Source organism: Suricata suricatta, chromosome 6, assembly GCF_006229205.1.
Source record: "Suricata suricatta isolate VVHF042 chromosome 6, meerkat_22Aug2017_6uvM2_HiC, whole genome shotgun sequence".
Classification (NCBI taxonomy): domain Eukaryota; kingdom Metazoa; phylum Chordata; class Mammalia; order Carnivora; family Herpestidae; genus Suricata; species Suricata suricatta.
The window spans coordinates 18,075,941-18,096,987 of record NC_043705.1 but is presented as its reverse complement, the minus strand read 5'-3'; the positions used below and the strand labels follow the sequence as shown (position 1 = coordinate 18,096,987).

General features: G+C 36.6%; 1 long non-coding RNA gene across 1 annotated transcript in view; it reads right to left on the bottom strand.

The window, feature by feature from the left end:
- Positions 1-12,521: 12,521 nt before the first annotated feature.
- Positions 12,522-21,047, bottom strand: part of LOC115294422 — a 29,065-nt gene continuing 20,539 nt past the window's right edge. The window contains exon 3 of the long non-coding RNA XR_003909887.1: positions 12,522-12,543. This is a non-coding gene — a long non-coding RNA (uncharacterized LOC115294422). The remainder of the gene's footprint in view (positions 12,544-21,047) is intronic.

The following is a 21,047-nucleotide window of genomic DNA, read 5'->3' as shown; positions in this document are numbered from 1 at the left end:
CAGTAGTGAACTTATTGAACTATAGAGTAGTTCTGTGTGTAATTTTTTGAGGTAACTCCATACTGTTTTCCACAGTGGCTGCACCAATTAACATTCCCAACAACAATGTAAGAAGATTCCTTTTTCTCCACATCCTTGCCAACACCTGTTGTTTCTTGAGTTTTTTATATTATCCATTTTGACAGGTGTGAGGTGCTATCTCATTTTGGGTTTGATTTGCATTTCTCTTATAATGACTGATGTTGAGCATCTTTTCATATGTCTCTTGGCCATCTGTATGTCTTATTCGGAGAGATGTGTTCATGTCGTCTGCCCATTTTTAAATTGGATTATTTGTTTTCTCAGTGTTGAGTTGTATAAGTTCTTAAGATATTGCATAAGATATTAACTCTTTATTGGATGTCATTTGCAAATGTCTTCTACTATTTGGTAGGTTGTCTTTTAGTTTTGGTGATTGTTTCCTTAGCTGTACAGAAGCTTTTTTTTATTTTATTTTTTATGAGAAGCTTTTTTTTTTTAATCTAGTCTCAGTAGTTTATTTTTGTATCTAGTTTCCTTGCCTCAGGTGACAGGTAGAAAAAATGTTTCTATGGTTGATGTCAGATAAATTATTGCCTATGCTCTCTTCTAGGATTTTTATGGTTTGAGGTCTCACATTTAGGTCTTTAATCCATTTTGAGTTTATTTTTGTGTATAGTGTAAGAAATTGGTCCAGTTTCATTCTTTTGCATGTAGCTGTCCAGTTTTCCCAATACCATTTGTTGAAGATACTGTATTTGCCCATTGCATATTCTTGCCTTCTTTGTTGAAGATTGATTGATGATATATAGTTATGGGCTTATTTCTGTAATCTCTACTCTGTTCTATTGGTCTATGTGTCTTTTTGTGCTAATATCTTACTGTTTGATTACTACAGCTATGGGTACATCTTGAAATTTGGGTTTGTGATATCTCCAGTATTGGTTTTCTTTTTCCAGATTGTTACAGCTATTTGGGGTCTTTCTTGGTTCCATACAAATTTTAGAACTGTTTACTCTTGTTCTGTGAAAAACACTGTTGGTGTTTTGATAGAAATTGCATTAAATCTATAGAGGGCTTTGTGTGGTTTTGACATTTGAACAATACTCTAGGAATCCATGAGCATGGAATATTTTTCCATTTGTTTGTGTTGTCTTCAGTTTCTTTCATTAATATTTTATAATTTTTGTAGTATAGGTCTTATGCTTTTTTGGTTAAGTTTATCCCTACAGTTTTTTATGCAATTATAAATGACATTGTTTTTTAATTTCTGTTTCTGCTACATCATTGTTAATGTATAGAAATGTAATGGATTTCTGTATGTTGATTTTTTTGCCCTATGACTTTACTGATTCATTTATCCATTCTAGTAGTTTTTTTTGGTGGAATCTTTTTTTGGTATCATGTCTTCCAAAAATACTGAAAGTTTTACTTCTTCCTTACCAAATTGGATGCCTTTTATTTTTCTTGTCTGGTGCTGTGACAAAGACTTTCAGTACTATGTTGAATAAAAAGGTTCAGAATGGATTTCCTTGTCTTGTTCCCAATCTTAGGGAAAAACTCTCATCATTTCACCATTGATACAATGGTTTTAGCTGTGGGTTTTCATATATAGCCTTTATTCGATTGAGGTATGTTTCCTCTGGACCTATTTTGTTGAAGATTTTTATCATGAGTGCATGTTGTACTTTGTCAAATTACTTTTCTGTGTATATTGAAATGATCATATGATTGTTATCCTGTCTCTTATTGATGTGATACATCATGTTGCTTGATTTGCAAATACTAGATCACACTTGCATCCCAGGAATAAATCCCACTTGAGCTTGGTGAATGATTTATTAAGGTATTTGGGATTTGGTTTTGCTAATACTTTGTTGAGGATTTTTGCTTCTGTGTTTATCAGAGATACTGGTCGGTAGCTCTCTTTGTATGTAGTGTCTTTATCTGGTTTTGGTATCAGGGTAATCCTGGCCTCATGGAGTGAATTGGGAAGCTTTCTTCTCTCTTCTATTTTTGGAATAGTTTGGAAACAATAGGTATTAATTCTTTTTTTTTAATGTTTGGTAGAATTTGCCTGTAAAGCTGTTTGATCTTTCACTCTTGTTTGTTGAGAGTTTGTTTTTGTTTTCATTTTTACAGATTCAATTTCATTGTTGGTAATCAATGCATTCAAATTTTCTATCCCTTCCTGCTTCAGTTTTGGACAGGTATATGCTTCTAGGAATTTATCCTTTTCTTCTAGGTTGTCCAATCTTTTGGCATATAGTTTTCATAATATTCTTTTATAATCCTTTGTATTTTCTGGTGTTGGTTGTTAATTTTCCTTTCATTTGTGATTGCATTTGAGTCATTTGAGTCCTCTTCCTCATTCTCTCTCTCTCTCCCTCTCTCCTTTTTATTTTTATTTTTTGATGGGCTTGGCTAAAGTTTATTAATTTTAATTTTTTCAAAGAAACAGCTCCTAGTTTCATTGATCCGTTCTATTGACTTTTTTTTCCATTTAATTTATTTTTGCTCTAATCTTTGTTATTTCGTTTCTTCTAGTAATTTTTACTTTTGTTTGTTATTCTTTCTTTCTAGCTCTTTTGAGTATAACTTACATCTTTTTTTAACCTGTTGAGACTTGTTTTGTGACATAACATGTGATCTATTCTGGAGACTATTCCATTTGCACATAAGACGGATGTGAATTATGCTGGTTTTGGTTGGATTGTTTATAATTTTTCTGTTAGGTGCATCTGGTTTGATGTGTCATTCAAATCCACTGTTTCCTTATTGATTTTGTGTTTGGATATCTGTTCATTGATGCAAGTGGGTGTGAAAGTCCCCTACTATTATTATATTGCAATCAATTATTTCCTTTATGTTTGTTATTACCCACTTTATGTATTTGGGTGCTCCTGTTATATCTTCCTGTTGGATTCTTTTCTTTATGATTATGTAGTTTCATTGTCTCACTACAGTCTACTTTAAAGTCTGTTTTGTTTGATATAAGTATTGCTACCCAGTCTTTTTTTTTTCATTCCAATTTGCATGATAAATAGGTTTGTTTCCTTTCACTTTCAATCTGCATATATCTTCAGGTCTGAAATAAGTCTCTTGTAGAGAGCATATAGTTGGGTCTTGGCTTTTTACCTATTCCATCACCCTATGTCTTTTGATTGGAGTATTTAGTCAATTTACATTCACAGCAGTTATTGGTAGGCATATACCTATTGCCATTTTGTTACTTGTTTTAAGGTTGTTTTTGAAGCTGTTCTCTGTTCCTGTCTTCTCTTGTTTTCCTCTCTCATGGTTTGTTGGCTTTGTTTAGTGATATATTTGGATTCAATTCATTTCTCTTTATTATTTTGCATATCTATTACTTGTTTTTGATTTGTGGTTATCATTAGGTTTGTATATAACATCTTCTGCATATAGCAGTTTATATTGAATTGACAGTCATTTAAGTTTGAATCCATTCTTTACTCCTGTGCCACCAACACCATATTTTAGATATATGGTGTCATATTTTACATCCTTTTATTTTATGAATCCCTTGACTAATTTTTATAAATATATTTATTTTTACTGCTTCTGTGTTTCTTTTCTTTCTCCTACTTATGGTCTTTTTCCTCAAAGAGTTCCCTTTTACGTTTCTTATAGGGCTGAATTTTTAAAACTTTTGTTGATTAGTAAACTCTTTTTCTCTCCTTTTATTCAGAATGATAGCTCTGCTAGGTAGAGTATTTTGGCTGCAATTTTTTTTTTCTTTCAGCACTTTGAATCTATCATTCCACTCTCTTCTAGCCTGTAAAGTTTCTGCTGAGAAATCTGCTCATAGCCTTATCAAGTTTCCCTTATATGTAACTGTACCCTTTTGTTGCATTAAAAATTCTCTTATTATCACTCTTTTTTTGTCATTTTAGTTACTACATGTTTTGGTGTGGATTTCCTTGAGTTGATTTTCTTGGGGTCTCTCTGTGCCTCTTGGGTCTGGATTTCTGTTTCCATCCATAGCTTAGGGGAAATTTCACCTATTTTTTCTAATAAAGTTTTTGCCCTTTTCTCTCTTCTATTCTGGGATTCCTATAATGCAAATATTACACCTAATGGTGTCACTGAATTCCCTACATATATTCTCATTTATTATTATTTTTCTCTCTCCTATTCAGTTTGCTGCTTTCTATTAGTCTGTCCTCCAGGTCACTGATCCATTCTTCTGGCTCCTGTAGTCTACTATTTTTTCCATCTAGTGTAGTTTTCATTTCATTTATTGAGTACTTCATCTCTGATTGGTTCTTTTTTATGTTATCTATATCTATGTTAATGGTCTCACTGAAGTCTTCCACTTTTTTCTCAATTCCAGTATCTTTATAATCATTACTTGAAATTTTCTATCAGGCATATTACTATCTACATTTTGTCTAGATCTATGGCTGGGATTTTGTCCTTTTCTTTCATTTAGAACATATTTCTCTGTCACCTCATTTTGTCCAGCTCTCTGTGTCTGTTTCTGTGTGTTAGGAAAATCAGCTATGTCACCTGCTCTCAAAAGTGGCCTTATGAAGGAAGATCCTACAGTTCCCTGCAGTGCACTGTCCCCCGCTCACCAGAACCTAGCATTTCATGATTTCTCTCATGTGTTGAATATGTCCTGCTGTTGTGACGAGCTGCTTTTGTCTTAATTGCAGTCATCTACAATGGCTGTCTTTTCCGTTTGTGCAGAGTATTTATCCTTGTGGTGTTGGTGAGCCATTATAGCCCCACCTTGTGCTTGGGTTGAGTCAGACCAGGCATGTTCCAGAGATACAGTAGCCCTGAACTGCAGCAGAACGTGGGGACGTGGCTCATGGTGCCAGCAGGGTCTACACTGGTGGGAAGAGAATGGCAGCCATTGGACCACAGGCAGGTTGGAGGGGGTTAGCAGGGTTTCTGGCAGTCTGCTTGAGCATGCATATCCACAGATTTCATGGGCAGGTGCCCTATTAGCAAGTTAAGTAGCTATTGTTGGCATCGTGAGTTTTCCTGCAGTTGTCCATGTGCTTATGCTTGGGGGAAGGGGAGATAAATGGCACCTGCCAGCTCCAGTACATGCTCTGAATTTAGTAAACAAATCTCCCTTCCACATGACCCAGATGTTTTTCCAACTTCTACTTCTATGATGTATCTCCACAGGGCTTTTGTTGCGCCATTTCCTTAAGAATGAGAACTCAGTTTCTGCTCACCCTTCTGGTTCTCCACAAGCCTTCTGATTTGTAAAGTTCCAGGCTTTAAACCCTACTGATTGTAAGAACTCTTGAAATTTTGCCCTTCTTGTTTTCAATGCCAAATATTAGGGGTATTCATCTTCTCCATACAGGCTTTCCATTTGGGGTGCATGATGTGAGAGTCCATTTCTTTCCCATCTCTGTGCCTGCAGCATCCTCCCTGACATGCACAGTCCTGTGGTCCATTTACCTCCCAAATGCTTTTCTGCCCTTTCTATCATCTTTAATGTGGCCTCTTCTCTGTATTTAGCTGTGGAGAGTTTGTTCTGCCAATCTTCAGGTCATTTTCTGGGTTACTTACCCTCATGTGGCTGTTATCGAGTTGTATCCTTAGGAGAAGGAGAACTTAGGTTCCTCCTACTCTGCCATCTTCCCCAGAAGTCTTCATCAAAGTATTTTCCAAGAATAGAAGAGAGATGTTGAAATTGTACTTGAAACAAACAAATCCTGTTACAGATGAAGACTTCTCATCATCCTTATATTCATAGACATCTATATGGCAAAGCAACTGCCCCCAAAGTCACATTAACCAAAGGAAGATTAGAAAAATATGTTTTGAAGTACACATTATTCTAACTCTTAAAATATGAATAAAAGGCAGTTTTTTAAATTTAGTCATAGAAAGTTGGAGGGGTTTTTTGTTTTTTTAAAAAGTATTTTTTATTTATTTTTTGAGAGACAGAGAAAGATAGCACCAACAGGTGAGGGTCAGAGAGAAAGGAAGACACAGAATTCAAAACAGTCTCCAGGCTCTGAGCTAGCTGTCAGCACAGAGACCAGCGCGGGGCTCAAACCCACAAACCGTGGGATCATGACCTGAGCCAAAGCCGGATGCTTAACCGACTGAGCCACCCAGCACTCCTGCTTTGTTTTCTTTCAATTATGGATATTTGGTCACATATTTCACATCTTTTGTTTGGTCATTTATTTCTGGCCTTCATGAGACTTCCATAAATACCACACCTCTCAAGATACTTGTATTTCATGCTTCAATTTTTAAACATTCTTTTGACATGAGCACTTCTAAAGAGTTACAGGAATGAAAATTGGACAGATTTTGCTTGTCTCCTAGCTGTCTTTTGCCTTAATAACAATCTAGTTGGTGGAGTGAGAAATACTCATATTCATGAATATGAATGGACTCATAATCTCATCACATCCAAGCAAACATATTTTTTCAAATTTTTAATGTTTACTTATTTGCTTTTGAGAGAGGGGGAGCACACAAGGAGGGGAGGGACAGAGAGAGAGAGGGACACAGAATCTAAAGCAGGCTCCAGGCTCTGAGATGTCAGCCCAGAACTTGATGCAGGGCTCAAACTCACAAACTATAAGATCATGACGTGAACTGAGGTCGGACACTTAGCTGACTGAGTGACCCAGGTGTCCCAAATATATATTTTCTGAAGACAAATTATAGTAATAGTAAAAATTGCTTAACATTTTATCAGTGATTATTATGAGAAAGGTGCTATTGTGATTCTTCTAGTTGCATTATTTTATCAATAATGTACCCTTTAGGCACTCTTGGTATCTCTATTTTATTTATTTATTTATTTATTTTCTCTTATAGTTTATTGTCTAGTTGGTTTTCGTATAACACCCAATGCTCTTCCTCACTGGTGCCCCCCGCCATGACCATCAACCCCCTTCCTCTTTCTCCCTCCCTCTTCAGCTCTCAGTTTGTTTTCAGTATTCAAGTCTCTCATGGTTGTTTTCAGTATTCAAGTCTCTCATGGTTTGCCTCCCTCCCTCTCCCCAACTATGTTTTCCTCTCCCCCTCCCCCATGGTTCTCTGCTAAGTTTCTCCTGTTATACCTATGAGTGAAAACATTGGTATCTGTCCTTCTCTGCCTGACTTACTTCACTTAGCATGACACCCTCAAGTTCCGTCCATATTGCTATGGGCCAGATTTCATTCTTTCTCATTGCCATGTAGTACTCCATTGTATATATAAACCACAGCTTCCTGATCTGTTCATCAGTTGATGGACACTTACATTCTTTCCATGATTTGGCTATTGTTGGAAGTGCTGCTATGAACATTGGGGTACATGTGCCCCTATGCATCAGCACTTCTGTATCCTTTAGGTAAATCCCTAGCAGTGCTATTGCTGAGTCATAGGGGAGCTCTATTGTTAATTTTTTGAGGAAACTCCACACTGTTTTCCAGAGTGGTTGTACCAGTTTACATTCCCACCAACAGTGTAGGAGGGTGCCCATTTCTCTACATCCTCGCCAGCATCTATAGTCTTCTGATTTGTTCATTTTAGCCACTCTGACTGGTGTGAGGTGGTACTAAGTGTGGTTTTGATTTGTATTTCCCAGATGATGAGTGACGCTGAGCATTGTTTTATGTGTCTGCTGGCCATCTTGATGTCCTCTTTGGAGAAATGTCTATTCATGTCTTCTGCCCATTTCTTCACTGGATTATTTGTCTTTCAGGTGTGGAGTTTGGTGAGTTTCTTATAGATTTTGGATACTAGCAATTTATCTGATATGTCATTTGCAACAAACTTTTTTCATTCTTTCAGTTGCCCATTAGTTTTCTTGATTGTTTCCTTTGCATTGAAGAAGCTTTTTATCTTGATGAGGTCTCATTAGTTCATTTTTAACCTTGATTCCCTTGTTTTGGGGGCTGTGTCAAGTAGGAAATTGCTGCGGTTGAGGTCAAGGAGGTTGTTTCCTGCTTTCTCCTCGAGGGTTTTGATGGTTTCCTGTCTCACATTCAGGTCCTTCATCCATTTTGAGTTTATTTTTGTGTATGGTGTAAGAAAGTGGTCTAGTTTCATTCTTCTGCATGTTGCTGTCCAGTTCTCCCAGCAAAACCTGTTAAAGAGGCTGTTTTTTTTTCCATTGGATACTCTTTCCTGCTTTGTCAAAGATTAATTGGCCACAAATTTGTGGGTCCTATTCTGGGCTCTCTATTCCATTCCATTGGTTTATGTGTCTGTCTTTGTGCCAATATCATATTGTCTTGATGATGACAGCTTTGTAGTAGAGGCTAAAGTCTGGGATTGTGATGCCTCCTGTTTTTGTTTTCTTCTTCAATATTATATTGGCTATTCAGGGTATTTTGTGGTTCCATACAAATTTTAGGATAGTTTTTTCTAGCTTTGAGAAGAATGCTGGTGCATTTTGATTGGGATTGCATTGAATGTGTAGATTGCTTTGGGTAATAATGACATTTTAACAATGTTTATTATTCCAGTCCATGAACATGGAATATTTTTCCATTTCTTTGTGTATTCTTCAATTTCTTTCATAAGTTTTCTGTAGTCTTCATCATATAGATCTTTTACATCTTTGGGTAGGTTTATTCTTAGGTATTTTAGGGTTTTTTCATGTAATTGTGAATGGGATCTGTTTCTTGATTTCTCTTTCTGTTGCTTCATTATTGGTATATAAAAATGCAACCAATTTCTGCAACTTTACTGAATTCATTGATCAGTTCTAGTGGGCTTCTAGTAGAGTCTGTTTGGTTTTCCATGTACAGCATCATGTCATCTGCGAAAAGTGAAAGTTTGACTTTGTCTTTGCCGATCCTGATGCCTTTTATTTCCTTTTGTTGTCAGGACTTCCAGCACGATGTTAAACAACGCTGGTGAGAGTGGAAAAACCCTGTTGTGTTCCTGATCTCAGGGGGAAAGCTCTCAGTTTTTCCCCCTTGATGATAACATTAGCTGTGGGCTTTTCATAATGGCTTTTGTGATGTTTAAGTAAGTTCCTTCTATCCGACTTTCTCAAGGCTCTTTATTAAGAAAGGATGTCAAATGCTATTTCTGCATCTATCAACAGGATCATAAGGTTTTTATCTTTTCTTTTGTTAATGTGATATATCACATTGACTAATTTGTGAATACTGAACCAGCCCTGTAACCCAAGAATGAATCCTACTTGATCATGGTGGATAATTCTTTTTATATGCTGTTGAATTTGATTTGCTAATATTTTGTTGAGTATTTTGCACCTGTATTCATCGAGAATATTGGCCCAGAGTTCTCTTTTTTTGTTGGGTCCCTGTCCAGTTTGGGAATCAAAGTGATGCTGATTTCATAGAATGAGTCTGGAAGTTTTCCTTCTATTTCTATTTTTTGGAATACCTTGAGAAGCATGGGTATTAACTCTGTTTTAAATGTCTGGTAGAATTCCCCTGGAAATCCATCTGGCCCAGGGCTCTTATTCATTGGGAGATTTTTGATAACTGATTCAATTTCTTTGCTGGTTATGGGTCTGTTCAAATTTTCTATCTTTTCCCATTTGAATTTTGGTAGTGCATGTGTGGTTAGAAATGTGTCCATTTCTTCTAGGTTGTCCAGTTTGTTGGCATATAATATTTAATAGTATTCCTTGATGATTTCTTGTATTTTTTAGGGATTGGTTTTAATAGATCCATTTTTCATTCATGATTTTGTCTGTTTGGGTGTTCTCTCTTTTCTTTTTGAGAAGTCTGGCTAGAGGTTTATCAATTTTGTTTATTTTTTCAAAAAACCAACTGTTGGTTTCATTGATCTGTTCAACTGGTTGTTTTTTGTTTTTTTTTTTTTTTGGACTCTATATTGTTTATTTCTGCCCTTATCTTTATTATTTCTTTCTTCTGCTAGGTTTGGGGTGCTCTTGCTGCTCTCCTTCTAGTTCTTTTAGGTGCACTGTTAGATTTTGTATTTGCACTTTTTTTAGTTTCTGAAAATAGGCCTGGATTGCAATATACTTTCCTCTTAGTACTGTCTTTGCTGCATCTCAGAGAGTTTGGATGGTTGTATTTTCATTTTCCTTTGTTTCCATATATTTTTAAATTTCTTCTGTAATTGCCTGATTGGCCCAATCATTCTTTAGTAGGGTGGTCTTTAACCTCCACATTTTTGGAGATTTTCCACTTTTTCCTGTGATTGATTTCAAGTTTCATAGCATTGTGATCTGAAAGTGTGCATGATATAATCTCAATTCTTTTATATTCAGTGAGGGCTGATTTATAACGCACTATGTGGTCTATCTTGGAAACTGTACCATGTGCGCTTGAGAAGAAAGTGAATTTCATACCTCAGGATGTAGAGTTCTAAATAAATCTGTCAAATCCATTTGTTCCAATGTGTTGTTCAGGTCCATTTTTTCCTTAGTGATTTTCTGTCTAGTTGATCTATCCATGCTGTAAGTGGAGTATTAAAGTCCCCTGTAGTTAGCACATTCTTATCAGTAAGATTGTTTCTGTTTGTGATGAACTGTTTTATGTATTTGGGTGCTTCCAAATTCAGTGCATAGATGTTTGTAATTGTTAGCTCTTCCTGATGGAGAGACCCTCTAATTATTATATAATGCCCTTCTTCATCTCTTGTGACTGCCTTTACTTTAAAGTCCAGTTTGTCTTATATAAGTATGGCTACTCCAGCTTTCTTTTGACTTCCATTCGCATGATAAATATTTCTCCATCCCCTTACTTTCAATCTGAAAGTATCTTCAGGTCTAAAATTAGTCTCTTGTAGACAGGAAATAGATGAATTTTGTTTCTTATCCATTCTGCTACCCTATGTCTTTTGTTTGGAGCATTTAGTCCATTTACATTCAGTGTTGTTGAAAAATATGGGTTTAGACTCATTGTGTTCTCTGTAGGGTTCATGCGTCTAGTGGTGTTGCTAGTACCTTGTGTTCCTTGTAACATTTCCTTCCTAGAGTCCCTGTTAGGATTTCTTGTAGGGCTGGTTTGGTGGTGATGAATTCTTTCAATTTTTGCTTATTTGGGAAAACTTTTATCTCTCCTTCTATTCCAAATGACAGGCTTGCTGGATAAAGGATTCTTGGCTGGATATTTTTTTCTGTTCATCACATTGAAGATTTCCTGCCATTCCTTTTTGGCCTCCCAAGGTCTAGTAGATAGGTTTGTAACTACTCTGATAGGTTTCCCTTTGTATGTTAGAGCCCTTTTATCCCTAGCTGCTTTCAGACTTCTCTCTTTATCCTTATATTTTGCCAGTTTCACTATGATTTGTCATGCAGAAGATCGATTCAAGGTACGTCTGTTGGGAGTTCTTTGTGCCTCTTGGATTTCAATGTCTATTTTCTTCCTGAGATTGAGGAAGTTCTTGGTTATAATTTGTTCATGTGCACCTTCAGCACCTTTCTCTCTTTCTTCTTCTTCAGGAATTCCTATGATATGGGTATTGTTCTGTTTGATTGTATCACTCAGTTCTCAAATGCTCCTTTCATGCTCCTGGATCAATTTATCTCTCTTTTTCTCGGCTTTCTCTTTTTCTATAATTTCTATAATTGTGTCTTCAAATTCACCTGTTCTCCTCTCTACTTCTTCAATCCATGCAGTGGCCGCCTCCATTTTATTACGCACCTCATTTATAGCATTTTTTAATTCATCACAACTATTTTTAAGGTTTGTATCTTTGTAGCAAAAGCTTCTCTGATGTCTTCCATATCTTTTTCAAGCCCAGCAATTAATTTTGTGGCAATTGTTCTACATTCTTGCTCAGTTATGTTGCTTGTATCTGTTTTGAGCAATTCTGTAGCTGTGACTTCTTTCTGGAATTTCTTTAGAGGTGAGTTCTTCCATTTCATCATTTTGGCTAGCTTTCTGTCTCTTGTCAGATTTAAAAGCTTGTTATGCACTCTGTACCTGTGAGTATTGCTCTATTAAAGGAGGCTCATTGATTGTCCAGGGCCTATCCGTTCAGGAAGTGTTCTTTTAATGGTGTCCCTTGGCCTCTCTTGATGTGCCTTTGGTTATTTATTTCCCTATTCATAGTGATCTTTGGGACTCTCCACCATGTGTACTTTGGCTTGTTTTTTGAGGTTGCTGCGGGGTGGCCAGGCTGCAGCAGGTCCATGGCCAGGGTCACTGATGGTGGCTGCGCTCAGGCCACCATGTCTCTGGACGCCAGGACACCTGCCACAGGTGCGGGGAGGAGGTAGCGGTGAGCAACAAGGCTGGCGCTCGACCACCGGGACTGCAGCTTCAGCGGGAATGCGGGAATGGGCAGGACATTGTTATCTCTATTTTAAAGAAACAGAAATTAAAGCCCAGAAGCATCAGGTGATTTTCTGGTAAACAAAAAAGACAACGTTCATGTCCAAGTAAACTAATTCCAGGGTCCATACCGTAACCCATTATTTACTAGTACCTCACTGTGAATAAAGCAACAATAGCTAACCAAGTGCTCACTGCATGAAGAGGGAGGAGAAATGTTTGCTGATGGTGGGTACTTGAACTGGTTAGCTATGTCCGCTAAATTCTTTGATCTTCACCTGTGTTGATTTGCATATTTGTATCCTACAGAAGGGTTGGAAGGAAAGTAAATGTCAAGGAGTTAACCAGGTTTCCCAGAGTTTGGCCACTAACCATAATCTTTCTTAAAATCCTATTTTCTATAATTAAACTAGTAGTTCTGTTTACAAAGCATTTGTTTGTCACATAACTTTCCTTAAGGAAAATATGAGGACTAATAACTGATAATACTTACTCTTAATCTGTAGTGGGTGCTGAGCTAAATGTGTAATGTTCACTAACTCACTTAGTTTCACATCCATGGCTGTTGTGCAGGACTCCAAAGCCCACCCATATTCCCAAATATTATGCCAACATTTATTTCAAGGTAAAGCAAGTTTTCTATGAATCATAGAAACCTATCTCTACAATCACCTGTTTCTATAATGTGTATGTGGCCGTGCTGGAGATTTGGAATGCAAACCACTCTGTAATTAATGTATCCTGCAATCAATTTAGGTTAAGGATGATCGCAATGACCAGCTCAGGAAACAGTTTTATTATTTCAATCAACAATAGAATTAGATCTACTCAGCAATTACCTAATCAACTTCTCAGCAGTAAGCTGCATAATATCTAAAAACTCTTAGCCGTTTAGTTAGACCTGTACTGAGAGGTATTACTTTAATAACTTTGTTCCAAATTCATTTGGAAGGACACAAACTGCTTTTTTTAAAATTTTTGCTTTCTAAGATGTATGTGTGCTAAAATCTGAGAAATGAATCTGTGATTTTATAACTTTTATGTCCTATTTACAAAAATATCAGTGTATTTTGTAATGATTTAGTCTAATCAACCCTCTGTTTTGATACGCTCAGCTAAATTAGTTATTATACTTTATATTTGGTGACCTACTGCTCTGTGTCTTCACTCATGAAAATGGCCTTGTTTCTGTTTTCTTTCCAAGTTTTGTTATATTTTGGATTTCCCCTGTATCTTTGCCTTACATTCAGAATATCATGGACATCATTGAATTTTATACTCAGGCAATGGAAGAATTCAGTGCATTAAGAATCCACTGCTAAAGTTAAAACAAAATAGAATATAACATAACCCTTCATTGCTCTTAAAACTAAAGCTCTTGAATCTTAGCTGGTCATTTGTTGTAGTAGCAGTTCTATATTGTATCCTTTCTTTATACGTGCAGATTTTTAATAGAGAAATGTTCATAGGACATTTAATCTCTGCTGTATCAGACACATTTCACATACTCAAGAGCCAGATCAGAAAAATAGCTATTCATAGATCATTGAGATGGAAAGATTCTCAAGAGGTTATTTAATCCACAGCCTTACAATTTAAATCTGAATAGAAAAATAATAGTATTCTAACTTTTCCTCAGCTTGTTCTTTAAAATCAGCAAGAACAGCACTATGTGCTAACACATAGTATAACCATCTCCTTTATATTCAGAATGCTCTTCAGAGTTCTCATAAATCTCTGTATTTAAATTCAGTATTCAAATTGATCTCAATGGAGACCTAAAATCTCATCTCCCACCAAATCCACACTGTCTAGCTAATACTCCTGAGACCATTATGGCCTCTCCACAATCTGCCTGCCGTCAAATTCTTTTTCTAGACTTCTTTCACATCTACTATTATTCTAAATGAGCCCTGAGCAGTATACCCCGCTGCCCAGTACACACTGTACTCCCCAACAACCCTAAGACTAGAAGACACTCTTCCTTAGCAAAGTCTGGTAAAATCAAGCCCAGTTCTCTGTCACCTCTATCATAAAGACTTCCTTCATCATGCCATCCAACAGACACCGTTGATTTCCTGCTTTTTATTATGAATGTCAAATGTGTATCTTTTGCTGGACTAGGACTAATGAAATTGGTCCATAGGAGGTGATGAGATGTGCCAGACTTCCTAAAGATCTCTGGTAGTTACACTTACTGTTGACATGGAAATAGGATAAGAGAGACACGTGTTTTTAAATATTCCCTTTTATTTTTTTAAAGGCTATTTATCTGACTTAGAGGGAGAGAGAGAGAGAGAAAATACAAGTTGGGGAGAGGCAGAGAGAGAGGAAAACACAGAATCTGAAGCAGCAGGATCTGAGCTCTGAGCTGTCAGCACAGAGCCCGACATGGGGCTCAAACCCACAAACCATGCGATCATGACTTGCGCTGTAGTTGGATGCTTAACTGACTGAGCCACCTAAATGCCTCACCTTTTATATTTTTAGGTAGTCTTTTTCTGCTCATTTCTTAATAATTTTTGTTTCTTTTTTCCCCTACCTTTGAGATATTTTATCTAACTCTGTGTTTCAGCAATACTGACTGTAATTATTGTGTGTGTGTGTGTGTGTGTGAGAGAGAGAGAGAGAGAGAGAGAGAGAGAGAGAGAGAGACTGAAAAACCATATAGTCCCCACCATCAGATAGTATTAGACTTGAATATTGTCAAATAAAAAACTAGACTTATAATCTCACTTAGGTGCTATGCAAATGAACCAAAATTGCATAGCTCTTCACCTCTACAATAAAAAAGGAAGTAGCAAGACCTCATTACATAGGCAGAAAGTGGAATAAATGTAGTTCCTAAAAATGTCAGAATAAAATTTTATAATCTGATGATTTACAGTTCATTCTATGGTTTTAGCATGTAAAGGATAAGCATATCTAGTAGAAATGGATGAATTGGGTCAAGTAAAATTGGAACCCATTAAAATTCCAGCCTGAACCTTTGAGGTATAGAGAAGCTTGGCCACCCAAGTGATATATTATATAGCCCATTATTTGCTTCTGAATTTCCTATTTTTCATCTGACCACGAAAATGGAAGGCTTGAGGATCGTCTCCTGAAACCTTTCATTTTGGAATCCATGTTTGAACATTTAAGGGGAGATTGAAAATCACTGAGTAGTATTTGCCTGTCTGAGGTTTCAAACAAATGCTTAATGCAAAGAATTTTGCATAGCTCAGATTCTTGCACTTATCTTCAAACTCCCTTTGTCCATGCAATGCCTAAACTCTAAAGACATGCTTCTAGTCAAGATTATTATTTTGTCATTAAAACAAAGGCACCAAAACAAGCTTGCATTTACTAACCATTCAAAGGGAGAAATCTGCATGCTTCTCACTTGTTTGGAGCAACTTGTTTCAAAAGATGCCGTATATTTATATGCATAAGGCAGTATCCCCCTAATTATAATTTCCTTTTGCCTATTTAAGAAAAACGCAACAGATGTATTTCTACCAACTCTTGGACTGTCACACGGCAAAAGAACAATTGAATAAATGCTTCAAATAAATGTTCAAGCACTTCGACGTGAATAATTTTTCAGCATATCCTTGTTGCCATATTACAGCGTTTAACCCTAATGCTATCTTTGTTGAGAATGCAGATGATGAACAAGATGGTTTGCATTCTACTCAGATCACTTTCCTCTGTGATCAGTAAGCCTCAGAAACAGAATCTACAGATAGCAGAGCAATTGCATTTTAAATGTCACATGGCCGCCTTTATTATTCCAGCTGGCTTGTGGAAAGAAAGGTCCCTCTGTTAATGAGACTAACACTGTCAGCCCCATTATAATAGATTTAAGCAAATAAATAACATGTTTGCCATTTCTTCTCTTGTTTTTCAAGCACTATTTTTGTCACTGATCTCATTGCTACAGACATTTGAGTGGAATAACTATAATTGTTGCACAGCTCAGGAAATGAGAAGTACACATGGAGTCTCTCTTTATTTTAGACAATTCAGCATATTAATCCAAATTGTCCCCAAAGCCTGTCCTCCTCATGGTTCTTGCTCACATTTGCCATTAATGCCAATATGACAAAAAGATACAATGGGTTAGGTTTAGTGGTTCACTAATGCGTGGCGGTACCTATTGCACACTTGACAAGAGAAGAATAACCTTCTAGTTTCAAAAGGAACAGAGTCTGCTGCAAGCTAAAAAAAAAAAAAAGAAAAAAGAAAAAAAGGAATAGTACAAAATCTGTCTAAATTATTGCTGAAAATTGATTTGAAAATAGAGACTACCAATCTTTGGTCTTATGGGATTCAGGAAAATTTAAAATCCACTGGAAAAAAAATCTATCTGTATTGAGAAGCCATATATATTATTGTATCAAAAAGTCATGCTTTTCTAACCATCCGCAATAGGGTAGAATATTTAGACACTGACTCTTGCTAAAGGGGTAAGCCACACCAATAAGCGTCGTATTCCTTTCCAGTTTAGCAATTCTCTTGTCGACAATACATGAGCCACATAATGGTCCTCAAAGGTATTGAGCTTTTGACCATCTACAGGGTCTCTCGGACTCACCTAATAAACAACACATCTTTAAATACCACCTTATACTCATGATGCCCAAATCTAGAGTTCCAGTCTTACCTTTCCCTGTGACTCCAAATATAAATATCCAACTGCTTTGTTGTCATTCCTTCCTGACTGCTTAAAAGAATGAACGTAGCCAAAATCGTACTCTCTACAATTTACCCAGACTTTTCTTTCTCATCATTTCCATTTGGTAAATAACTACCCACTCACTGTAGGCAAAATAAATAAATAAATAAATAAATAAATAAATAAATAAATCTGGCAATAATTGTATACTTGTCTTTTTCCTCCCCTCATGCTCTCCCAACACACACAGCCATGTTCATAAAGTACACTTGTTGGCTATCTTCATCCTCTCCCACAGTTTTCCCTTCTCTGGTCTCCACTGCTGACTCGGTGGTGCTAACTATAGTCTTTTTTAACCCGGACTTTTTTAGTAGCTTCGTGTGTGGTCCCACCTACCTTTTCTCCTTCCCCTCCCTTCTCCTCTCCTTTCTTTCTAGAATAGTTTCTGAATATCAGTTTATAATGAACAATGTCAGAATTTCCTAAACGGCTTTTAAACAGGAAAAGAGAAGAGTGGAAATGGCATAGTAACATTTTTTATCTTGCAGATTATGCAAGCTTGGAAAATAAAAAGGTGCCTCGCGTACTCATCATTTAAGTGCTGTTAGGGAACACACCAGTCAGTAGGTTTCTTGATGTGCAGTTGAGTGGACCTCAAAACCATTCTATGAAACATAATCTCTGGCATAAACTCTGTTATCTCTAATTCTTTTAAGTCTGATGTGTCATAATGATTAGGCAGTTAATTATAACATTTATATTGCTAATTTTCCTATCATTTTATTTTGGTTTAATGAAGTTATAAGCCCTAAATAGTTCTAAATATTGAAGGACTTCCAGAGTTATACAACCAGTCAAGACTAAGAAAAACAGTCTACAGCCATACCACCCTGAACGTGCCCGATCTTGTCTGATCTCGGAAGCTAAGCAGGGTCAGGCCTGGTTAGTACTTGGATGGGAAGACTAAGAAAAACAGTGTCCTCTCACTTATCTTTATTAATTGTTCCCTAATTGAGGAATAATACAATTTAGAGTTACTTGATTTTAAAAAGAAGGCAATATTATTTCATCTACCTGGGATTATGCAATTTTCAAGTAGCTTTACAAAGAGAAAGTAGCCAGAGAAGGTAATTTTGTAGTACAAATGTAACGAAGTTCTTTCTAAATATGTTAGATATTTTATTTGGCTTTGGTGGTGATTATTGTATTTGATATATTTGTTATGGAACTTCTTGGGAAGAAGAAGAGGAAGATCTAGAAATAGTGAGACCGTACATAGTCCAAAGCTGAGAAGTAAAATCAGCCCTACTCCAGAAGCAACTGTGAGTATGTTTATCTTAGTGTATTTTCTTTTAAGCCTCAGTAACGAACCTCTAAAATTGTTATAGTATACACAGATAATAATCAGTGAGGTTTTTTTCACATTGCTTCTGGAAAAATTGCTTTGTGTTCCAGTTTGAATTAGTGTATTATTATCCATTGCTAATTTGAGGGGTTTAGTCTAGAATTAGCACACAGCTGCAGAGAATGCAAGCACATGAATTGTGGATTTGCTGGAGTCCGTACAAAGGAGTAAAGGAGGGAGATGCAACAAATTGTATCCTCCAAATAGCTCCCTGATTTTGCCAGCTATTGCCTATAATTAAAAAGTGAATTCCTTGGTGGGAAGGAAACTGTGCTCCTATATTCGTCTTGCTCTAGAATATAATAGTAAAATATAGGATTGCCTTACTCTCCCCCATCCTCTTTTTTTGGTGGGGAGTGGGAACTTAAAACATAAAATAATTTGACATACTTGATGATCTCCCACTCAAATGGAACAAACATCACCATTTTGCCATATTTGCTGTAAAATTTTCTAAAAGCAATACAACTCCGAAGAAGCGTTATGAAGCACCTTTGGAGCCCTCCCAACCCTCTCCCCCATTCTCCTGTCTCTTTCTCTGCAGAGGTGACCGACATTCTGCAGTTGGTATAGGCGCTCTCCCTGTGGGTGTTTATACTTCTGCCCAATGTTTGTAAATTTACAACAGATAACAGTATTTCTCCATGTTGAAATCTCATATAAATGATAACATAGTATATATCTCATGCGCTGCAGCTTAAATTTTTACTCAACATTAGGTTTAGATGACTTTTCCATTGTGATACATGTTCTTTGTTCATTTTAATGCCTGTAGTAAAAATCGTGTCCGTGCTTCCTCGTGTGCATGTGCTGGGGCAGGAATCCTTTATAGCCGACGTTCTCGATGGGTGTGACGCCCATCACAGGAGCAATCGGAAATGAGGGAAGCTTACTTTCTATCACAATACATTTGTTTTGTAGAGCTTCCATACCACAGTACCCCAGGCTAGCTGACTTACATGGGAACTTATCAAAAAATCATTATAACTGCTATGATTTTTCGATAAGTCTTAATATCTCCTAGGGAAATTAATGTTTCTTAATGTTCTACAAAATGGCCTTAGTTTTCTTGGCTTTTTCCTTTTCCACCTAAATTTTTGAAATTGGCTTTCCATGTTACTAAAAAAGAAATATATAGGGTTTTCTTTGAAAATGCTTTTGGAGTGACTGGGTGGCTCAGTTGGTTAAGTGTCCTACTCTTGATTTCAGCTCAGGTCAGGATCTCAAGGTTCATGGCTTTAAGCCCCATATGGGGCTCTAAGCTGACAGTGCAGAGCCTGCTTGGGGTTCTCTCTCCTTCTCTCTCTGTTCCTCCCCCTCTCCTACTCATACTCTCTCTTTCTCAAACTAAATAAATTTTTAAAAATGAAAATGTTTTTTAAACTTAGAGATGAATTTTGGGAAAAGTATTCATCTTTAAATATTGGACTCCTATCATGAACATGTTGTATATCATTAATTCAGGCTTTCAAAAAATTATTTCTTTAGTACTGTATTATATTTTTCCTTACAATTATTCATCTTTAATTAGATTTATTTATTTTATGTTTATATATTTATTGCTATTATAAAGGGCATCGTGTCTTTGTTACATTATTAGATTAGGTATTAATGGATTATAAAGGGATGATTTTTTTTTAGTGTTTTTAATTTATTTTTGAGAGACAGAGATAGCATGAGCAGAGGAGGGTCAGAGAGAGAGAGGGAGACACAGAATCTGAAGCAGGCTCCAGGCTCTGAGCTGTCAGCACAGAGCCCGACACGGGGCTCGAACCCACTAACCGTGAGATCATGACCTGAGCCAAAGCCGGATGCTTAACCGACTGAGCCACCCAGGCGCCCCAAGGGATGAGTTTTTTAAAGTTTATTTTTATTTACTTTGAGAGGGAGAGAGAGAAAGTGGGGGAGGGGCAGAGAGAGGAGACCGAATCCCAAGCCAGCTCCGTGCTATCAGCACAGGGCCCAAAGCAGGGCTCAAACTCATGAACCTGTGAGATCATGACCTGAGCCAAAATCAAGACGCTTAACCAACTGAGCCATCCAGGCACCCCTAAAGGGATGATTATGATTTTTGAATGTTGGTCTTAGATTCCAGCAGAATTACCAAAATCTCATTTTAGTTCTGACAGTTTATCTCTAGAGCATCTTTTTCTTGGGTTTTATATGTAATCATTTTTTTTAATGTTTTCATTTATTTTTGAGAGAGAGAGAGAAATGGTGTGATTGGGGGAGGGGCAGAGAGAGAGAGGGAGACATAGAATTCAAACCAGGCTTCAGGCTCTGAGGTGTCATCACAGAGCCTGACATGGGGCTCAAACTTAACAAACCTCAATATCATGACTTGACCCAAAGTGAGACACTTAACAAACTGAGATGTCCAGGCACCCCAATAAAATAATCATATTAACGATAATTGATCAGACTTTTTCTCTTACAAAGTCTCATACTTTTTAAAAATATTTTTGCATTGGCTAGGGACTTCACAAAAATGTTGAATAGTGTCAATTGATATATACTATTTGTCTGTCTTTTAATGAGAATGCTTTTCAAGTTTAACCATTAAGTATGATGTGTTTTGCAGGTTTTTAGTAGATACTCTTTGATAATTCTGTACTTACAGTTTGTGAATATTTTATGAAGATTAATCAGTTTTTATTTTTACAAAAAAAATCTGAGCCTATTGAAATTATCACTTCATCTCATTTAGTCATTTACTATGATGAGTTTCATGAATTTTACTTG